Raw genomic sequence first — 21,509 nt, 5'->3', positions numbered from 1 at the left:
TCTCTCTCTCTCTCTCTCCCTCTCTCTCTCTCTCTCCCTCTCTCTCTCTCTCTCTCTCTCTGTCTCTGTCTCTGTCTCTGTCTCTTTCCTTCACTCACTCGCACTGCACTGGAGTTGACAATAATGATGAGCTATGTGTAGTCAGGCTGGAGATGAGAGATGCATTAATCTGTCTGCAGTCACAGACTTTACATTAGATTTTGTTTAAGACTCTGCCATTGTTCTACACTGTACTTGCTTAGAAAGTATACTAAAATATTATTATCTCAATTAAACGTTTTTAATAAAAGATAAGAGAGTAATCATTCTCACTTTCTTCTACTCATTGTAGTTAATTTATAAATATATTACTTATTTTATGTTTATTTGCCATTTTTGCACATATTTTTATCTGATCCAGACACTTATACCAAGAACGCTGGGAGTGCAGTGGAAATACACACAGCACGGGATCCCAGTCAATTTGGAAGGAGAGAGGAAACTAGAGAACTTGGAGGAAACAAACAGGAAAAGCTTGCAAGGCAGTATCCCAGGCTCAGGATTGACTTGGTGAACTGCAGCTATAGTGAACTGAAGGCATAGCGTCCTACATTCTGTCTTCATGCCCCCACTTGTTTGTTGTGGTTTTTGAAAGATGTGGCTACCAGAATGACATGCATCTCTCCAGAACTAAGTGCATAGGTAAAGCTTGAACAGCCTGGGTAAAGCTGTCGTGTATAGAAGCAGCAGCAACACAAAAGCCATTGTTCACATATACATCTCTTTTCCTGATGTACATGTAGAGAATTGGGCATGAAAAGTGACTCTCTAAACCTGGCCATCACAAGAACATACACAATTTCATGCACAGCAGTGTTCAAACTTTCTGCAAGTGTCATAATTGGTGTTATCTAAAAATTTGACCTTACATTCAGAAGTATTTACTTATCTAGTAGACTTGTTTAACAGGCTTTTTATCAAGGTTAAATGCTTTAAAATTCAAACAATAATCATAAAGAAGAAACAGGAAAAACACCAAGTTTCAGCAACTGTCTTTCACAGTATGTGATTTGAGACTCAGCAGTTTGTTTGGTCTGTTTACATTGTTCCAGTATTTATTTCAGTATTGTACTGTACCATGCAGTTAATTTCTGAAAGTGTGTACAAACAATGGACCAAACAGACTACAGGATGGATACATGTGTACAGGATGGATACATAATGCTTAATATCTAAAGAACATCTGAAACTTATGTTTTCATGCCTCCAGTTTGTCCAACATGTCTCAGTGTCTTAGAATAGATTCCTGGATTTCCATAGACTTGCAACCATTTAGTGGGTTTGTGTGTTTAGTTTGCACTGTTTTAAAATGCTGAGATATAAAACGCTTTATTTTCATCTTGATAAAAATGTGTGTGCGCTTGTAGGCAATGTCCTGTTGTCACTACAGCAGTGTGTGTGTAGCCTAGAGGCGATGTGTTCTCGCGTAATGGGATCGGTGTTCGAGACTGAGGCAGTATTAACGGGGATAATTGAGTTGCTCATTCAAGTGCAACAGAGCTCTGTAAAGATACACGCAGTCAGACTGGTGAAGCTGCCTCTGTCTTCTCCTTTCTTTTTCTGTCTTTTCCCTTTATATGTCTGTCTTTTCTATCTCTCATTGAGCGTCGAGTCTTTCTTAGTACCCTGCACTAAATGTATAATGTGAGATAATGTAATAATGCATAAGGCCATAAAATAAAAGGTGTACATTTGTAGCAAAATGTTGAGAACGTGGAGGAAGTGTTCAGTTTCTTATTTTTTCTTCTTTCTATCAATTTTTCTCTCTCCAGATTGCAATGTTCTCTTGACTCACAGTGTAGGCTACATTCTTCTCTATGGGGAGAGATTTATGGCAGAAGGCTTCTCTCAAAAGCAGCACATTGTCCCCTTGCACACCATGGTTTGAGTGCGTGTGTGTGTAGGAGAGAGAGAGAGAGAGAGAGAGAGAGAGAGAGAGAGAGAGAGAGAGAGAGAGAGAGAGAGAGAGAGAGAGTGCGCAAGAAAGAGTTTGAATACAATTCTGACTGCAGCAGCTTGTGCATATATACATTCCATCTAGCAATGAGTGTGTGTGTGTGCACACTCACACATGCAAACAAACAGGGGTGTCGAGCAAATAAGCATGTGTGTGTTGCACTCACAGGGCGAGGCGGGTGGCTCACGCACTCAGCTGCGACCTGCTCACTCTCTCATTTTCAATCTCAGCCCAATTAATTTAGCAGAATTAATCTCTCGCTGTGCACAGACGCTCCTGACACACACGCACACACACATATAGGCACGCACACACATCTCCTCCACACAGCGTGTGGCACAGTGAAACATGAAATAGTGTCTCATGCCACCATCCATCTGGCATCTTTACACACACACACTCACACACACACACACACACACACACACACACACACACACACACACACACACACACACACACACACACACACACACAAACCTCCCTCCTCTCTGACATTTGGAGATGGGGAGTGAATGGGTGGGGGGGATGATTTCCTCTGCTAATGAAGAACTCGCTGTGTTCATGCAGGCAGCAAAATGATGTCCGCATTTGAAGGAGTTTCTCTGTTTCACGGCCCTTTCCACTTCAATACACTGCAAAAAAAATCTTTAACGTTCCATTTTAACCACAAAATAATATGTTGAACATTAGTATTTTTAAAAATGTATTCAGGACCATAACATCTAGTATATAACAGCTAGATATGAGTAATGTGACACAGATGAGTTGGATATTAAACTATATAGTGTGAAAACTGTGTGTACAGAATACTTCATGCTGCAGTGCAATATTTATTTAGAATTTGATGGGGAAATGTATTACAGAAACAGAAAATAACACCAAGAGTTTATACAGTTTCAAATGATGTCATTATGATAAACAATACATAGTTTCATATTAATTAAATTTTTTGAATTGTTGTACATTTATTCTAACTGAATGATGGAGGTAATAATAGCATGTATATCATACAGAAAGCAACTACACAGCATGCCTCACACATTATTTATGTTATTTACAAATAATCACATTTCCTGAATAACAGAATGATAATATATTTTGTGTTTTAGGATCAAAATAAAATATTATATTTAAAAGGGATTTTTAAAGAACTGCTAATCTTTAATTTTTAATCTTTTTCTGGTTTCCCCTTTCCAGCATCGCTCAATCATAATTTCACCTTTTGTTTGGTGGGCTTTGGGCCGAGGTTGTCCAGGCAACTGGTGGCTTGACGACCGGGCATGACTAGTTGCCATGGATGGCAGGTGCCGTGATGGCCAGGTTGGCATAGTTTCCAGTAGAATGGGCAAAAGAATGCCAGCTGTCCACACCCCACACACACGCACACACACACACACACACACACACACACACACACACAGACACAAACACTCATTTATACATGTACACAAATATGCACACACTCCCTGTTCCAAGCCACTTGCCTCGCATGTAAGTGTACACAGCTGTGTATCCAAGAATACTGATTTTGGGCAGATGAACCATAATGTATGTTATACACACATTAAGCATATGTAGTATGCACATTAAGCATACAGTTGGCCTCAAATAATCAAATATGAATGCACAAAGTGCTGAGAAAGTGCAGAGTGTGTTGATCAGGACCCATAGTCTTGATTCCAGATGTCAGAGATTCTGTTTGAATCCCCTGCAGTTTCACTACGGGAGCTGATTTATTCTCAGGAACCTAAAGCAGATGGAACATGCTCGACTATGCAGAGTCAGGGCTGTTATATGATTCCCAGAAGAAAACGGCAAACTTCCATTAGAAATGCCCTCTGTCCTCTATTAAAAAAGGAAAGGAGTAGTGATGTGATAGCAATTTCATGGAAATCAAGATTATTAATGTCCAGATACCCTGCTCTAATTTCACAACAGGTCATTATGAGGCTCCACCAAAATGCCGTGTTTGACAATATTGTCACAGTATTCACAAAACTCACAAATGTGAGTGATCAATCACACATTATATATTATTCAACACACACATAGGTAGATCAGCACACGCATAGCTACAGTAGATTACTTTTTTCTCAGATTAAGTCCCTGCCCCTGCATCCTATTCTAGCTTTATATCTTGCTCTCTTATGCCAAGCTTTTCATTTTAGATAATACCATTTTCAACCGGTGCACTATATTTCATGCAGTCAGCATCCCCCTAGCTCTAAAAAGCACATCAAATCATCTTAAATCTCTTTTTGCATAAACATCCATAATCTGGTGTGTTTCCAGTTGCAGAGTGTAACCATACGAGGATATAACCAGTATATAAGTATCGAGTCCACCTGGGAGTCCTGAGACACTTTGCCGCTGAATTTCTCTCATGGGAGCCCTGGAATGTGCAAAGTCTGGTCATTTGGGAGTGGGCAGTGCTTTTTTAGAACGCATAAATTACAACACTGTCATTGCACACCGGATAGGCTCAGCATAAACTAGTGATCATGGAGGACTTCAGGCATTGGGATGGAAAGGGGCCTCACAAACAGCCCTGCTTACTGTCGACTGTGGAACCTACCACAGGTCATTTAGACACTGCGGAGGAGTCATCTGTTTCTTGTGCTTGGAGTTTGTTTGCATATCTTAGAGAACCATAAGTCTTCACTATCCTCATTTCTGCCCAACATATCCGAAGGCAAACAGCACTGCTGAAACAATACAGTATGCATACACAACTCACTGTCCTATTCATCCATTTGTTCTTTAGTAGTAGCACATTTTTTTAAAGAGTCTCATATTTAATAGTTAGAGATGCAGTACATATGTTGCACATTAGACTTTAATTTTCATAGTAACTCCTGCAAAAAAAATATGAGTATCTATTTCTCTGTATAAATAAATAAATAAATAAATAAATAAATAAATAAATAAATAAATAAATAAATAAATAAATAATAAATTAAGGTTTAAGACTATCGTTTCGAGCGATTTTATTTATATTCAGCAGAACGACAATCAAAAATGTTCAATTAAAATTGAGTAGATCATAATCATAGATCAGACTCGTAGATGTAGTACCTGCAAGTCTTACTTTCAGTGTACAATATATACAACTTAGCAGTGTTTTGTTTTGCTTTAAAGTATTGTTGAGTATTAAAAAAGCATTCATGCATACTCCACATTGTACACTGATGGCTTAAATACAGTCCATTAATTCTAAATGTATCGTATTATCCATTATACAATGCAAAAAATAAAACCAAACACTATTATTTCTTCTAAAAAATGTATTTAAGTCACATAACATACAATAATCTTCATAAATATAATGCGTTATAGATTATTTAATAATTATTGCAGTTTAACAGTTTAACTTAACTAAAGAACACGTGAAAATGAATCATTTACACAACTGACTATGAATAATATTATAATAAAATGTAATTGTATACTATATTACTATGCTCTCCTACATATACAGGTATATATTCAGATGTAATTACATAACCTTTGCTCTGTTTATATAACCTTTGTTATGAGTCTTTTCCTACCACACAAAACTTAGTAGAATTGATGGCAATCAATACAAATCTCAACAGTGCAATCTTCCAGACGCAGATTAGACTTAGTTTCTACTGAATTACAGTGTCAGTGAGCTTTTTTGATACTGATGGTACTTATCAATACAGGAGGTATTAGACTATCTCTAAAATATCTGTCTCTGGAAAGTCATTATCACCTCGATCAGCCACTGCTGACATCTAGAGACCAAAAGGTGGTACTCTCTTTCCACACTTTACTCAGCACACTTTCTACTGCTTATTATTATTCTGTTTATTATTATTTTAAAGTGTGTGTATATATATACACACGCGTGCACACACACACACACACACACACACACACACACACACAGACACACACACACACACACACACACACACACACACACACACACACACACACACACACACACACACACACACACACAGACACACAGACACACACACACACATAGAGTTCATAGAGTTGACTGTCACTGTGTAATGACTATGTCTAAAATGGGTCAAACCTGAACCACGGCACCCCTGAATATACTATAGGACAGTTTATATAGAAGAAAAGACCCAAGTAGGATGTTTTTAGGGCCAATAAAACAAAGGCTTTCTACTTGAGAGACTAACATAACTCTGAATCACACCAGTAGTTCTTGAGATCTTGGAATTAGCTATTAAAGCCTTGGGATATTTTCCACAAAATGCTGACTGGCTCATTTTTGTAGTCCGAGCACGAGTTCTCTGAAACCTTTCTTGAACAATGAATGATTAACCAAGTAAGATTAAAAAAATTCAATTGAAGTCATGAAAAATGGCAGAAATTAATAAGCTTATATTAGTTGTCTTTTGTTGGAATATGATTTTTGCAGAAATGTAGCTATGGGAGGTCACATATGCCATTACACTTTCTTTAGAAACTTCATTCACCGCTTGTTGAACTGCCTAAGTACGTGTTAATCTGCAACAGATTCCATCTAAAACCGTGTTATCATTCTGATTTATCTGCCGAATTCTCGACCTAACCAGTAAGCCACATTGAAAGAGTCTATTTCTTCAGCTTGGCCCAGACAGATAGGATTTCCCAGCACCAAACCAGAAACCAGCTTACCCTTAGTATATACTAAACACCCCAGTATGTTGTATTCCCTTTGTGTAATTCTTTTTTAGAGGTGACACCAACATTCAAAGCTTGACTTAATGATCACAACATCAACATCAAGCTGCAGAATGGCCACTGTGTACTTTACTCGCTGAGTCCTTCATCACATCTGTCCATCTTCTGTCCTCCTGAACAAAAGGAGGGATGAGAAATGAAAGCCTGAGGGTATGTAGAGACAAGATAAGCCAGGAGATTGGGCAAAGAAATGAAGTGTGGGAGAGGCGGATAGAGCGAGCGGAAGTGTGTGTGTGTGTGTGTGAGAGAGAGAGAGAGAGAGAGAGAGAGAGAGAGAGAGAGAGAGAGAGAGAGAGAGAGAGAGAGAGAGAGAGAATTCCATCAGCAGGCATGGAACAGCATTACGCAGCGTAGAGAACGTGCTTCATTTTTCCTTCTGACCTCACAATGACCCCAGCACTGATGGGGTGAAGAGCAGGTGGAGAGAGAGAGAGAAAGAAAAAGAGAGAAATGCAGGGGTTGTTAGTTAGGCGCTAATAAGGAGTTTCAGGGAAGTGTAGCTGCCTACTGATTATGGATATTGCCATGGCAATGCCACATGGCGTGCCTCTGATGTCATTTGTGTACCAGTATTCAATTTAGCACACACACTTTTAGTGAACTACAAAGAAGAAAGAAATTTTCTCCAAAATACATCTGTCCTTAATGTTTCTTTAGTGTCTATAAGAGCGCCTCACCTCACTTACTCTTTCTAAACCTTGTTCCCTTTTTGTTCTTTCCTTTTTGTCTCCTTAATACGCTCCTTTCTTTCCTTTATTTCCTCTCACTGTCTCACACTTTCTGTCTCTTTCTTTCTCTCACCCACGCAAACACTCACGCTCGCGCACACAAGGCAGAGGCATTGCACGCCCCAGGGGACTACAGTGTGATTGAGAATGGAGAGTCTGTCATTGCCCTGCCGATGAACTCGTTGCGTACAAGATCCTCCTCCTGCTCTCTTACACATACACACACAATCACACACAACCTCAGAAAAGCATCATCAGATCATCAGATATGCATCTCATAAAGATGTTGGAGATTTTTGTCACCCAGCAATGTGGTCCACTCCGAAATCACCATTCTATTCTGTATTGGAAAGGCTAGAGTAATTTGTTTGTAATTCCACACATCACAATTAAGACAACAGTGTAAACTCATGACTCAACATGAAACAGGCCTTGGCACATTTCTGACCACACTGAAATGCACTCAAATGCATAATTACCATTCAAACTGCACTGTCTAAGTCACACAAGACCTCAAAATGACTTCATCCTCTCTCTCTCTTTCTCTCTTGCATTTTTCGTCTTTGTTTCTCTCTCCCTCTCTTTTTCTCATTCCCCTGGAGAGTGCATTATCGATGGCCCCTTGGAGTTATAATGGTGCTTTAAAGTGGACGTGAGTGCCTGTGACGAGTCGCCCTAATGATGCCTGTTTACGCGACTCGTCCCCATTTGTAATGATTAGAGGCAGGATAAATGAGGCCATAGGCTCACCTGACAGGCAGTCTGCTGGCCTGGATGCTCTGCCATCCTATAGCGGCTCAGAGGGCACTGTCCAAGCCTAACCCTCAAGATGACCGCCAAGTGACCCTGGCTTCCAGTAGGTCAGATCCTGGTCAAATGCACTTCAAATAGATTTCAATAGCCATGCCCAGACTATCATCCACTCAATTTGCTTCTTTAGGATGCTGAGTAACATTGAAGGGCTTGAACACACCCCACGCTGCTGACCGCCAGACAACCTGCCGGATTCCGGGTGAATTTGAGGTCACATTAATATTCATGGACGTGCGACAAAATTTAAATGTTCTAATGTATGGTATGGAAAACAAATGCTATCGGCATACTGTTAGCAATGATAAGGAAATAATAAATCTATGAATCTATGAATGGTAGCTTCTACCTGCATAACATGCTCATGGATTTAATATTTTACTCCAAATATTCTGTGATGCCATGTAAAAAAAAACTTCCCTGTTGGTCCTATATGAATGTTTTCAGGGTTCCTGTAAGCCTTTATATGCACTGGGGTTTGCCAAAGCATGCTTGTTCACGCTTAAATCTACTACAGATTGTTCTACAAACAGGCACGATAATGTAAAACTGTCAAAATATTTCACAACAATGTAACAAAATGTATTGTAATAGAACATAGTGGTGAAAAGCACATAAATCTGCTCAGAGGCAGGTGGTATCAAATGCTTGTATAATACAGAGATGCCTGCAAGACATCAACTAAATCAGCTTGTGAAGACCAAAAATAAGAACATCCTGTAATACAATGGCAATAAATCACATTCAGCATTGCATAAGAGGTCAGAAGTAATAATCAGGGGCAAGCCACTGCTCTTCAATGTTACAAAACACTTTTTAACATTGTGTGTGATGTTGACCAGGAGATGACCCACAGCTGCAGGTAGATTGCTTTTGGGGTTCAATCACATCAGTTCATTTCTGTTAAACACAATATTTCTTGGATTCGTTGTACAGCGGACTGAATGTATGTCTTAATGTCAGCTACTGGCTGACCTCTGGGTATGGTCCAAAGCAGACTTTTTAATTTCCCACTGTGCTAATTACAACATGTGTAAACCATGTCTGTGCTAAGTGTCTCTCTGTGGATGACCAAAAAATGACCCGAATTGGCCAGGGGTTATTCCAAGGTCAGTCATAGCGAATATGGGGAAATACATTCCCTCGGTGGCTAGCTCGTAAGTAAGCACTGCTCAAAACAATACAATTTGTATTAGTGATTACTGCTATTTCTTTGAGTATTTTTACATTTTTAGAATCCGCTTACACACAATCCGCTTGTTTTGTTTTGTTTTGTTTTTATGTCTAAGGGCTCTTGGCAGAAATGCTTTGCCCTAATAAAATAATTTCACATAAGATCACATTTCAAAGAACCTTTGAACCAGAGTTCACACAACAAAACTACGTTTTTGATAAGAGATATCCTACCCAAAAAAGGATTTTGTTGCTTTAGGGTCCCAAACTCACACCACTGATGTTGACTGCTATGTGACATGATGTTGACCACAAAGTGACCCGAGACCGCAGACTGACCCCTCCATTGCTGTGTCCTCTGAATGACCCACAAAGAGGTCACAAAGGGCACTGCCTGAGGTCAGGGCAGGCCTGGACACAAAGAGTCTCTGGTAACTCAGCAGAATAGAACAAGTGGAGAAACATAGGGTGGGAGAGAAAGTGAAAGAGGAAAGGAAGACTGGGGCCAAAGGTCAGTTTCTAGGCTCTTCCTTTCTTCATTATTCCTTTTGCCCACCATGCTTTCTCCTTCTTTTCTGTTCTCTTGTTCTCAAACACCTTTGACTTAGGCGTGAGCTGAGGCAGTAACGGGTTTGACCTGACCGTGAACACAGTCTCAACGAAACTTGTAATACTACCATGTCCTGGGGCAACGGACACAAAAAGTCTTCAATCTCACAATTTTGCTTGAACTCAAGAGATCAATAGAGAACAGCTAAAGGGTAATAATGACTCATGAAGCAAAACATTATTCTCTAAGCTCACATGAAAGCAAGCAAACTGAACTCATTTTCCTCCACTATCCTCTTTTGTCTCAAATAGGTCTGACCAGAAATCAGAAACCAGACAAGCAAAATCATCATATTTGCACATTTACATTTCTGTTACTCCTGAACTGATTATTCCAATATTATGTCTCTATTTGTCTGCAAACACCATTTTGTTCACAGCTACAAACTGAAAATACATTTAATTAAACAAAGATGGAAGCTGATGATGAGTGAAACCAGGATTTATTAAGAGGGGGGAATGATGGAAGTCAAGAGGAATATGAGGAAAGGGAGGGGATCAGATAGTAAGGCGGGTGAGAAAAAGAAAAGCAAGGCTTGTGATGAAAAAAAAGAAAGATGAAGACATGACAGGACCAAGATGTCAGGCAAATGAGTGATGTGGAAAAAAATGAGAGGATGAGAGCGACAACATTCAAAGCAATGTGGGTTTTTGTGTTGCCTTCGCCATTTCAAACTCTGCATGACCTCACTCTTCAGCCTTTCACAAAGATAGGGGAAATGAAACCAAGACAGGGGACAGAAAACACACGGAGTCTCCCTCTGTGTGAGATGTGATGTATGTGAATAATACAGCACCACCATTGCTTATGTGCAGAGGAAAGAATTTAAAGTAGCATTGCACATATGGAGCATAGACATATTATACCACCTTACACAGCAGGACACAGAAGACAGAGAAAGAGAGATGAGAAGATTTATGTTTCACAAAACATTCTTCAGGTGGAATATTTCATTTTGTGACTTCAATACAGACAAGTTTGAGAACTATTCCAAGTAAAGGATGACTTTAGTAAGTTGTGACTGGTGTAAGACAGAGTTATCATTACCATGTCATCAGAACATAGTCTTCAACCTAAATAAACATGACAAATCTATGTATTACTTGTTGTGCTAATTTCATTAATGAATTACCTTCCCTGTGATTTTTCATATTTTTTGTTTTGAAAATTAACAAAAAAAAGTATTTTACTTTCAAGTTCTCTTGATCTTTTTTGTTTATTGTATTATTCTTAGTCTAATTTTATCTGTTGTTGTTTGTTTGTTTGTTTGTTTTAAATCTGTCACAATTTAAACATGATTTGATTATTAGCCCAGAATACTTTGATTTTTGTTGTGCCTATACCTTGTTTGTTATTATTATATTTTATTATTATTATTATTATTATTATTATTATTATTATTATTATTATTATTGTTGTTGTTGTTGTTGTTATTGTTATTGTTATTGTTATTGTTATTGTTATTTATAATGTATTTTAAAGTTATTTCATCCTCACTGTTTTTTCTATATATTCTATATTATTACTATTTTTATACATTGTTGTTGTTGTTGTTGTTGTTGTTGTTGTTGTTTTCTTCTTCTTCTTCTTCTTCTTCTTCTTCTTCTTCTTCTTCTTCTTCTTCTTCTTCTGCTGGACAGAATATTTAGAACTGACTTATGATGTGCCTTTTCCTTGGTTTACTTATGTCAAGTTGTTAAGTCTAATTGCTCATTCTTTATTCAATGTAAAGCACTTTGACTGGGTTAAAGTTAGTGGTATATGAATAAAGATTGTTGTTGTTGTTGTTGTTGTTGTTGTTGTTGTTGTTGTTGTTGAAGCTGAATGTCCAGAATTATTCAGCACCCAAGCGCCACCTGGTGGTCAATAGCCGTTAAACCACAGATCAGTCGTTTAAAAAGATCCATAAACACTCATATTGGACAGCAGGGTTTAATTCTAGTCCATGGTATGAACAGAGCATCAGATAAACACAGGCTGAGCAAAGATTCCACTCTTGGGCTGCTATGATGATATATTGATTTTCATTCCCCTCCAGGCCCATGCTGTAGATTATTAGTATGAGATCCGCTGAGCTCTACGGGAACATCAGGCAAGAGATGATAGAAAATTATTCACCGTGGATCCACATGCTTGAGATTTATTAAGTTTAAGGAATACACATCTCCCCGTGGTATAATAAATCCATGGGCTATAATCCTCCGTGTTGTGATGGTGGACTAAGGCTGATATACACCAATATACTTAGTTTTATTTTCTCTAAAAATGTGTTCATTTGTGTTTTTTTTCTCTCTTCATCATTGACTAAATTGAACATCTGTACAATCTGTGTAAACGCTTATGATTAAATGATGACTATTTATTGTGTAAAATAACTTTGTAGCAAAATCAGCGGAAAATCAATTCCACCTAAATGCCAAAAGAAACTAGTTTTACAATCCAGCTAGGTTTCAAAATTCTGAGGTTATTTTATTTATGGCCAAAAGGTGGCGCCATTGGATAGTTTTTCTACAGTCTGCGCCTTACACTGTAATGTGTTTGCTGGGCAGCAGGGGGCAGCCGAGTATAGTCTTTAGAAGTACCTTGGCCAATCTTTGCTTGTTTTTCTAAAGATATTCCTCAAATATTAAAAAAAAATAACCTCTTTTTTTCCTTCATGTACAATGTTTTGGGCTTTTGTTCTCTTGCAGTACAGATCCCTTTCTCATTTCTATTTTTGTTTGTAACTTTGTGACAGAAAATATTTAATTTTACAGAATTTATTCTTTGTTACACTTGCTTAATTTTTTTAATGTTCTTTTGCTTATAAAGCTAAATATAAAAATTAACAGCAACTATCTTTATCCATATCAGGGTTGCAGAGACCTTGACAAATATTAACTGAGTGGGATGCTTAGCAGGGTGGCCTAGACTGTTCACTGTCTGTTATCTAACTGCATTGATGTTTAGGTGAAAGAACACAACAAGGACTTTTTGTATCAGGTGTTTAAGAAAAATTTCAAAGAATAATTTTGATCTACATTAAAGCTAATAATTATAATTATGTAATTAAATCTTGTCACATGGTTGTGCTCAGTTACAGTTTCACACACAAATGAAGTAACTGAGATTTTATAACTTAATTCAGATAAGATAATATGTTTAGTAATTATGACATTTGACTAGTTATTACTCAGTACTTTAGAAATTTCCACAGTTGTTTGGTGAATTTGAATTTCATGGTCTTTATGGCTACAACAGCAGTTCTTAGTTACAGGTCTACAGTACTCAGCTGAGATTATCAAAAGCTATTCTGCACTGAGGTATAGAAAATACAAAATGCTATTTTTAAACTACACTAATTCCTGCTGGCAGTATGTGGTATAAAACATAGCTTATTAATAAAACTGTCAGAAGAAACAGTTCATGGAATGTGGAGTTTACATTTCTTAAGGAATGGTTCAAACACACCATTTACTAATAGTCCAAAATCCGGCATATATCCTTGCAATGTCCATAAACAAACAATAGCAGTAGAAAGAGTCCTACTAGAGAAACTTACATTTATTTCAGTTCACCACAGAGCAGTTGAGGGTTACAGGCCTTGGTAAAGCAGCTTGGCAGTGATGAGATTTAAACTCACAACCTTCTAATCAGTAGTCCAGTAGCTACAACCACTGAGCTACAATTATCTTCCTTTTACAAATCTAAGAATCTATGAGTTTGCAGGTCCCTTCGGTACCAAGCCAAGAGTGTGAAGAGATACTTCTACTGTGGACATCAGAAAGCAGTGTAATTCAAAAATAAAAAATAAAAAAAATAAAAATAAAACTGTGCTCAGTGACTCCAAACATTGTATTGTCATGTGGTGTTTCCCTTGCTACAAGTCAAATTTATGAAATTTCTGCCCATCTGGATCTGCCCAGTCAACTGTAAGTGCTATTATTGTGAGATGGAAATGTCTGGGAGCCATGAAGCAGTAGACCATGCAGACTCTCAGAGTGGGGCTGTCAACTGCTGATATGTATAGCACATAAAAATCCATAGTTGCATCACTCACTACAGAGGTCTAAACTGCCTCTGGAAGCAACATCAGTACAAGTAGTGTGCAGTCGGAGCTTCATGACGAGGGTATTCACAGCTGAGTACCTGTGCACAAGCCTAAGATCACTATGCGTAGTACCAAGCATCAGCTGGAGTGGCATAAAGCATGCTGTCACTGGACTTTAAAGCAATGGAAATGTGTTCTCTGGAATGATTAATCACACTTAACTATCTGGAAATCTGATGGATGAATCTGGGTTTTCGGGGTGCTAGGAGAAAACTACCCACCGGAATACATAGTGCCACTAATAAAGTAAGTGTAGGAGGGATAATGGTCTGGGGCTTTGTTTTTAGGGTTTGGGCTAGGACCCTTAGTTCCAGTGAAGGGCAATGTTAATGCTACAGCATACCAAGACAATTTAGACAATTGTATGCTTCCAAATTTGGGGAAAGATCTTTCCTGATTTGTTTGATGTTGAGCATCTCTGGTGGTCTGGCTGACCTCAATCCTGCTGAACACCCTCATCATCCAACATCAGTGCCTGACCTTACAGTACATAGGCTCTTTTCATAGGATAGGCATACATTCCACACAGATACTGTTATAGTTGCAAGTGGTTTTAGAATGGGAGGAACAACAAGCTCATATAGGTGTTATGGTCATGTGTCCTTATATACTGTTGATCATATAGTGGAGAAATTAGGCACAAGATCAATGTGCTTAGCTTGAAATTTGGCCATGTTAATTAAAATAAAACAGATCATTATTGCTGGAGCTAGCTCAAAAAAACAATGTCACTGTATCTTCTTCAATTCCCAAATATTGATCTTATTATCGGACCGATCCAAGAAACTAGTATTTTTCATCCAAAGAACTTCTGAGTCTCATTTCAGTTATTTAATCCTCTGGAATTGAGGTTCTTAAACACATCGAATGGTTTTATATATTCTGTGAACTATAAGTGAACATCGATTAATGGTCATTAAAAGAATCGTTGCTGTTACTGTAGCTCTCTGCAAGAGAGAGAGAGGATTCAGCTCTCCTCTGTGTCACTTCCTCTGTGAAGTATCACTATGTCCCTCAACACTTAGAGTTGCTGGCCTACATGAATAATGGGGTAATTAACTCAATCATGGTGCTTGTGCCAGTGATAAATTTTGTTATTACTCCTTCTTTGCTTTCCACACATTCCATATCAGAACTCTTTCCTCTACATTACCCCAGCACACACACACACACACACACACACACACACACACACACACACACACACACACACACACACACACACACACACACACACACACACACACACACACATATCTTATAGGGACAATTTGCTTAACCTGACCAATGACAAAAACTGACTTTTATACAAAAAAGTAGCATGGAAGTAGCACAGCATTAATTAGCTACATTAATAATTATGTTGATGGATGGTCCTCACAAGGACAGTAAGATAACTATTTGTGCATGCGTGCATGTGTATGTCTCATTGACTTAGAAAAAAACACAGCTATTTTCAGTTTCTGGTCAGAATGAAGTACTGGAACTGAGGATTGTATAGCGCAGCTGTTGTTCCAATTCAGACCAAGACATGAATCTGCAGTGGAAGAAAGTAAAGTCTCTACTGAGCTCCTTGATCCTTTACACTTCAAAAGATATTGATCAAAGAAAACTACAAAGACCACCAAGAGAACACAGAGCAACTCACATTTTCCTCCTGAATGCAACTTGAGCACAAGATTAGATATAGGCTTGTCTTTTCATCCACATAATATTCATAGTCCACATACTGAAAGAAGTACGAATTGTGGGTAAATTCAGTGGATATAAAAAGTATACACACCCCTTTTATAACAAAAATGCAAAAAAGGATTTTCAAAAAAATACAACCAAGCTTAATCATATCATATGTTTATAGACCTTTAATACTATAATATAGCAAATGACCAAATATGATCATTGCACCACCAAATAAGGACATCTTGATTTAACAATTCTATCACACATTTGCTTGCTTCAGATGTATTACAAATAAAAGGGCATTGTGCACACCCAAAAGAACATTTACAGGTTTTCAAAAGAATTTGAATTTGGGACTTCCTCTTTTCACCAAATCACCAGCTGTGTCATTTTTGGGCAAAATATATTGGTGTATGGAACTATCCATAATTCTCCCTATCTTGAGTGCCAGCTAAAGGGAAGTAGCCAAATAGCATGATGCTGCCACCACCATGCTTCACTATGGGCATAATGTTCATATGGTGACAAGCTTTTTTGTTCATGCACCAAAAATATCTCATATCTTTAATTATAACATCTTAAGCAAGTTCTACATTAATCTCATTGAACACTGTATCTATATGTTAAGCTAAAAAGTTAAAAAACACCAGTTATAAGTGTATATTTTTCTATTGAAATGTTGTATATCGAGCTATGACTGTATCTTAAAATGTTTTGTCATTACCATTACCATTTATAGCAGTAGATGATGTGAAATTCAAGAAACTATTGTTACATAGATGGGGGGGGGGGGCTACTTTTTTTATTTGGGAAACTGAAAACCATTACATCAATTGTCTAGTAATGCTTCTTGTATTGTCTAGTACTCTTTTCTTAAGCTATTTTTATTCTTTAGCAGTACTGATTCCCTTCAAAGGTTAATCCACTAATTTTAGTCACGGAAGCAAAGTCATGAATCATCCAGCTTTCAAGGCTAAAAAAAGTTGTTACCGCGGGATCTTCACACAAGACTGATATTCCTCTTAGGTAATGTTGTGTAAGACCTGGATATGGTGGTGTGTGTGTGTGAAGCAGGCAGATAGAGACAGTACCTTACAGTGTAATTTATACCTAGCATTAAATTGCATGATAATCAGACATTTTTTCTCATTTTGTGCAATCACAGTTTTAACAAGAAAGATGCTATTGGAACCAACTTGAATGAAAAATAAATACAATATATAGTTTCTTAGTTGATGAAATCTGTCTGCTGGTTTCTAATTATTCTCTATCACTAAATTACCTAAAACCACACATGAAAGGCTTAAATTATCTGGATCAAATGTTTTCATAGTTTAAAATTTGATCTGTTTAGGATCGTATGTCCCTAGGACTGGAAACACTGTCAAGAATTAGGTCTTGTAACAAGTCTAAAAATAGTACGTTTTTAATATATGAAAAAAATTGCATAATATAGCATAATCATTTCATGGCATATTTGCAGTTAAAACAAAATCTTTTTGTAAATACAATACAATAAAAATATTTTAATCTCATAGCCTAGCTTGTTATAGGAAGTTTGGATCAGAGCACAGGGTCAGTCATGTATTAGAGAAGGTTATGTTAAGAGTATTATAAATGAAATAAAAAAAAAAGTCACTTGGCATTAGAGACAATTTGATTTTTAATTAAATGACCACAATATTTTGTATTCATTCATTCATTGTTTATATTCACTGGATTTATTTATTCCTTTCCCACAACACAGTACATTCTTACCATTTTAAACAGCACTGTATCCATCTTTCAGGTTTCTGAGGCACTATCAACCAGGACACAGAATATCACTGGCAAAAACCTGCCCTTTCTTCACAACCTCCTCTCTACTCAGGAAACAGGCAGTGAAATTCATTGCTGTTACCACACATCCTGGACACTCCTTAATTAAACTTCCTTCTGGCAGGTCCTATAAATAACTGAGTGTCAATACAGCCAGACGTGTGAACAGCCTCTTTCCAGAAGCCATTAAACACATGAGCAGACGTGGGCCTTAAAGAACATTTTTAATCACCAATACAAAAACAGTATAATCGCCCATGCACCTGATACACCTTCTTATCCTTCATCTCCCTCTCCTATTGAGAAATACAATTACTTATATATTAAAATGTGCACAAAACATAATTAAAGAACTTATTGCATGTATTATACATATTTATTGTATTTCTCACTGTTGCTGTTGTTAACGTTGTATTTATTGTATTTCTCACAGTAGCTGTTTGTTCATTTGTGATCATACAACTGAAAAGCTAAAATCTATCTATCTATCTATCTATCTATCTATCTATCTATCTATCTATCTATCTATCTATCTATCTATCTATCCATCCATCCATCCATCTATCTATCTATCTATCTATCTATCTATCTATCTATCTATCTATCTATCTATCTATCTATCTATCTATCTATCTATCTATCTATCTATCTATCTATCTATGTTTTAGCCTCACCTTGACATTAAATTGTTGAAAATTTAAAAAAATATAAATATATGTGTGGTATTTAACATATCTTGTTCGGTTCTTTTTATAATTACATGATTAAAATATAACAACAATAATGACGATGATGCGTACACAAGATGGCGCCCTCTTACTTCTGGGGTACGAGTGTGTGTGTGTGTGTCCTGTACCACTTACTAAGAAGTTTGCTAATGTGCAGTTTGTTAAGAATAAAATATGTTTTATCGCTAGTATGAGCATTTTCGGCGTTAAACAGAAAAGGGTGACTGACCAACGCCAGGATACTGTAAGTGAATTCACTGTATTGCTGTGTGCCACATTAAGCTTTTCATATGTTTCCGGTCGATTCTGTGTTGTTGGGTTGAAGGGACGATTTCATTCGACAAAGTATAAGAGAGTGTGCAGTCGACATTTAGTGATTTTGCTGTTCCAGCTGATGGGGGATTGCTGAGGCTCAATAAGGAACTGCGCCTTTACTGTTCACTTTTAATGACTACACACACACACACACACACACACACACACACACACACACACACACACACACACACACACACACACACACACCGAGTGTATGGGTCAGTCGGCAAAGATGTCCTTCGACTGAGTGGGAAGAGATGGAGTATGATAAGAAAGCAACGACACAGGAGCACGATTACTGAGGAGCTCCAAGAACCTTGGACCTAACTGATAACAAAACAAAAGAAAATAATGCCTTGAGGAGGAACATAGAAGAGTTGGAGACAAAACTGGAAAGTGTTCAGTTGCATATTGGTTTCACAGGCTCACAAGAGGACATTAAGTTTCATAAAAGGTAAAGGTCAAAACAACAGCAGTGCAGCTCGCGTGTGTGTGTGTGTGTGTGTGTGTGTGTGTGTGTGTGTGCGCCCGCGCGCGCATGGCTTCTTGTTCTTCAATGTGTACCTCACCGTGTACAAATATAGCAGTTTTACTGAAAATGGGTGAATAAATATGACATTTTATCCTGACAGATAGATGGTGAATATATTTATATATATTACACACACACACACCAGCAGCTTGTGTGTAAAAAAAAATGGGAGAAACTGACACAATCTAACACTACATCAGGAAATTGATGTAAATCCTGACTGACTCAATACAAAGCAGAGTGCATACACACACGCACACACACACACAGAGAGAGAGAGAGAGAGAGAGAGAGAGAGAGAGAGAGAGAGAGTGAGAGAGCTGCACATCTTAACTGAGTGATAAATACACTTTAGGTATTTGTTACAACTACTATCTATAAAATGTTCAGTTCCACACACTTGCCAAAACTGATACACACACACACACACACACACACACACACACACACTGTGTAGTGCATTTAGTCTCCCCCAGAAAAGTCCCTGTGATTCACATTTGTCAGAATTTTCCGACTAATGTCTTGTGGGTTCTTAGTGTTTTTGTCTATTTTCTGGTCAAAAAGTTTCTTTTTATTTCTGTGAATGAGTCTTTTTTTTCTGTCAATATTGTACTGTCTTTTCTACATTTTTTATTATTATTGTTTATTTGGTTTATTTTTATCTTACCCATTGTAATGATTAATCATGACTGTTGTCATTTTTCTGAATGATTTTATTAATAAAATATCTTCTAAACTATAAAAGACATCTGTATCTAGTGTTATTTGGGGGACGTGTACTGCAGAAGCATCATGCTCAAGCAAGGTCTTGTACTATGTAATTATATATTTATCGATGTAGCTGAATCAAGGTAACAAAGAGAAAGCCTGTAAGGCTGGTTAAATAACATGCTAGAAATGAGTCACAGTGAGTTCAGACAAATACTGCTAATACTGAGAACACTGAATGAGATGCAAGTTTATTACAGGGCACAATGCATGTACACACTCTCTCTTTCACTCACATATATTCTCATTTGATACATATGTCATCTGACTTTGTGAGATGGTCTGCTACTAATGGTCTGCCTGAAAACAAAACCTTCATGAGGCTCTACATCTCTCATGGAAGAAGGAAGCTGTTGTGTTTACAGCTGTGACAGTGGGTGCTTATGAGGATCAGCTAAATGCCAGAAATTTGTAAATGATATTCACGGTATAGACTCATTCATTTGCACACTGGGCTGTTTTCGTAGGGACATTCATTTACATTTTCGTGCCCCTTAGCATGATGCTGAGAAAACCGAACTTTTGATTGATTTACATGTAAATCAGAAACAGTCTTGGGCAGTACTTGGCCAATAAAAGCTACTATGGAGTCGGAGAACTTTTGCTATGAGACTGCAGATCTGGCTATGTTAGACCATTCAACTTTAGGTGAACTGGAACGTTAAGATATGGCAAGTTAGGAAAAACTGTTACTTTTAATGATATTAGCTAAAACTATGGTATGACTTTATTGAAGTTTCCTCTATGCTTGATATCACCTCTTCTACTTCCTTCGTCCTTCACCTATTCTGCACTCGTGGGGTGTTAAGTGCAGAACCATTGTGCACCTGTGATCAATGGGTTGAGGGTGTAAAAGTGAGCCTTTGGGACATTTTTCAATGTTTCCTGTTGTGTTTATTGTGGTGCATTTGTGATGCTTCACTATATAGCAGAGAGTCCCATATTTAGTGTCTGAGCTACAAACAGGAAATCAGTGTAAACTGTCTAAATACCAAAGCAGAAATGGTACAAAGATTATACTGAAAATCCTGTGTATAGTGGAGAATTTGAATTTGTAAGTAATTGTTGATACTAAGTTTAATCATTTATTATACTGCTGCATGACATGATTAATATTAAAAGACACAGCATGACATTGTTCTCTCCTTTCATGCCTCTTTTTGCCCTGATCAAACCCATTCACTATTAGTGGTCAGCCCTGGCCCATAAGACTCACTTGTAGGTCCATGAGAATGTGTTTTATTTCACATTTTATGTTTCAAAGGGGTGTTTGTGAATGTCCTCCATGTATATTTATCAAGCTCTTTGGCAAACCCTAAATCATAGCAATTAGTTATCCAATGTCCCTTTGCAATTGTCTGTCAGGACCAGATGGGTTCAATGTTTTAAGCATCATGTACTTCATTTGTCTCTAAATGGAAAATGAAGATTAAAAGTTTACCAGCCATCACACAGCAAACATTTCTCATATAATCAACAGGCGTTTTTGAGTGAATAATAAATTTGAGTTCTTTGCCATGATTAATG

The sequence above is a fragment of the Tachysurus fulvidraco genome, chromosome 15 (genome assembly GCF_022655615.1).
Source record: "Tachysurus fulvidraco isolate hzauxx_2018 chromosome 15, HZAU_PFXX_2.0, whole genome shotgun sequence".
NCBI lineage: Eukaryota > Metazoa > Chordata > Actinopteri > Siluriformes > Bagridae > Tachysurus > Tachysurus fulvidraco.
The sequence above is the reverse complement of the archived record's forward strand: the minus strand, read 5'-3'. Positions refer to the sequence as shown.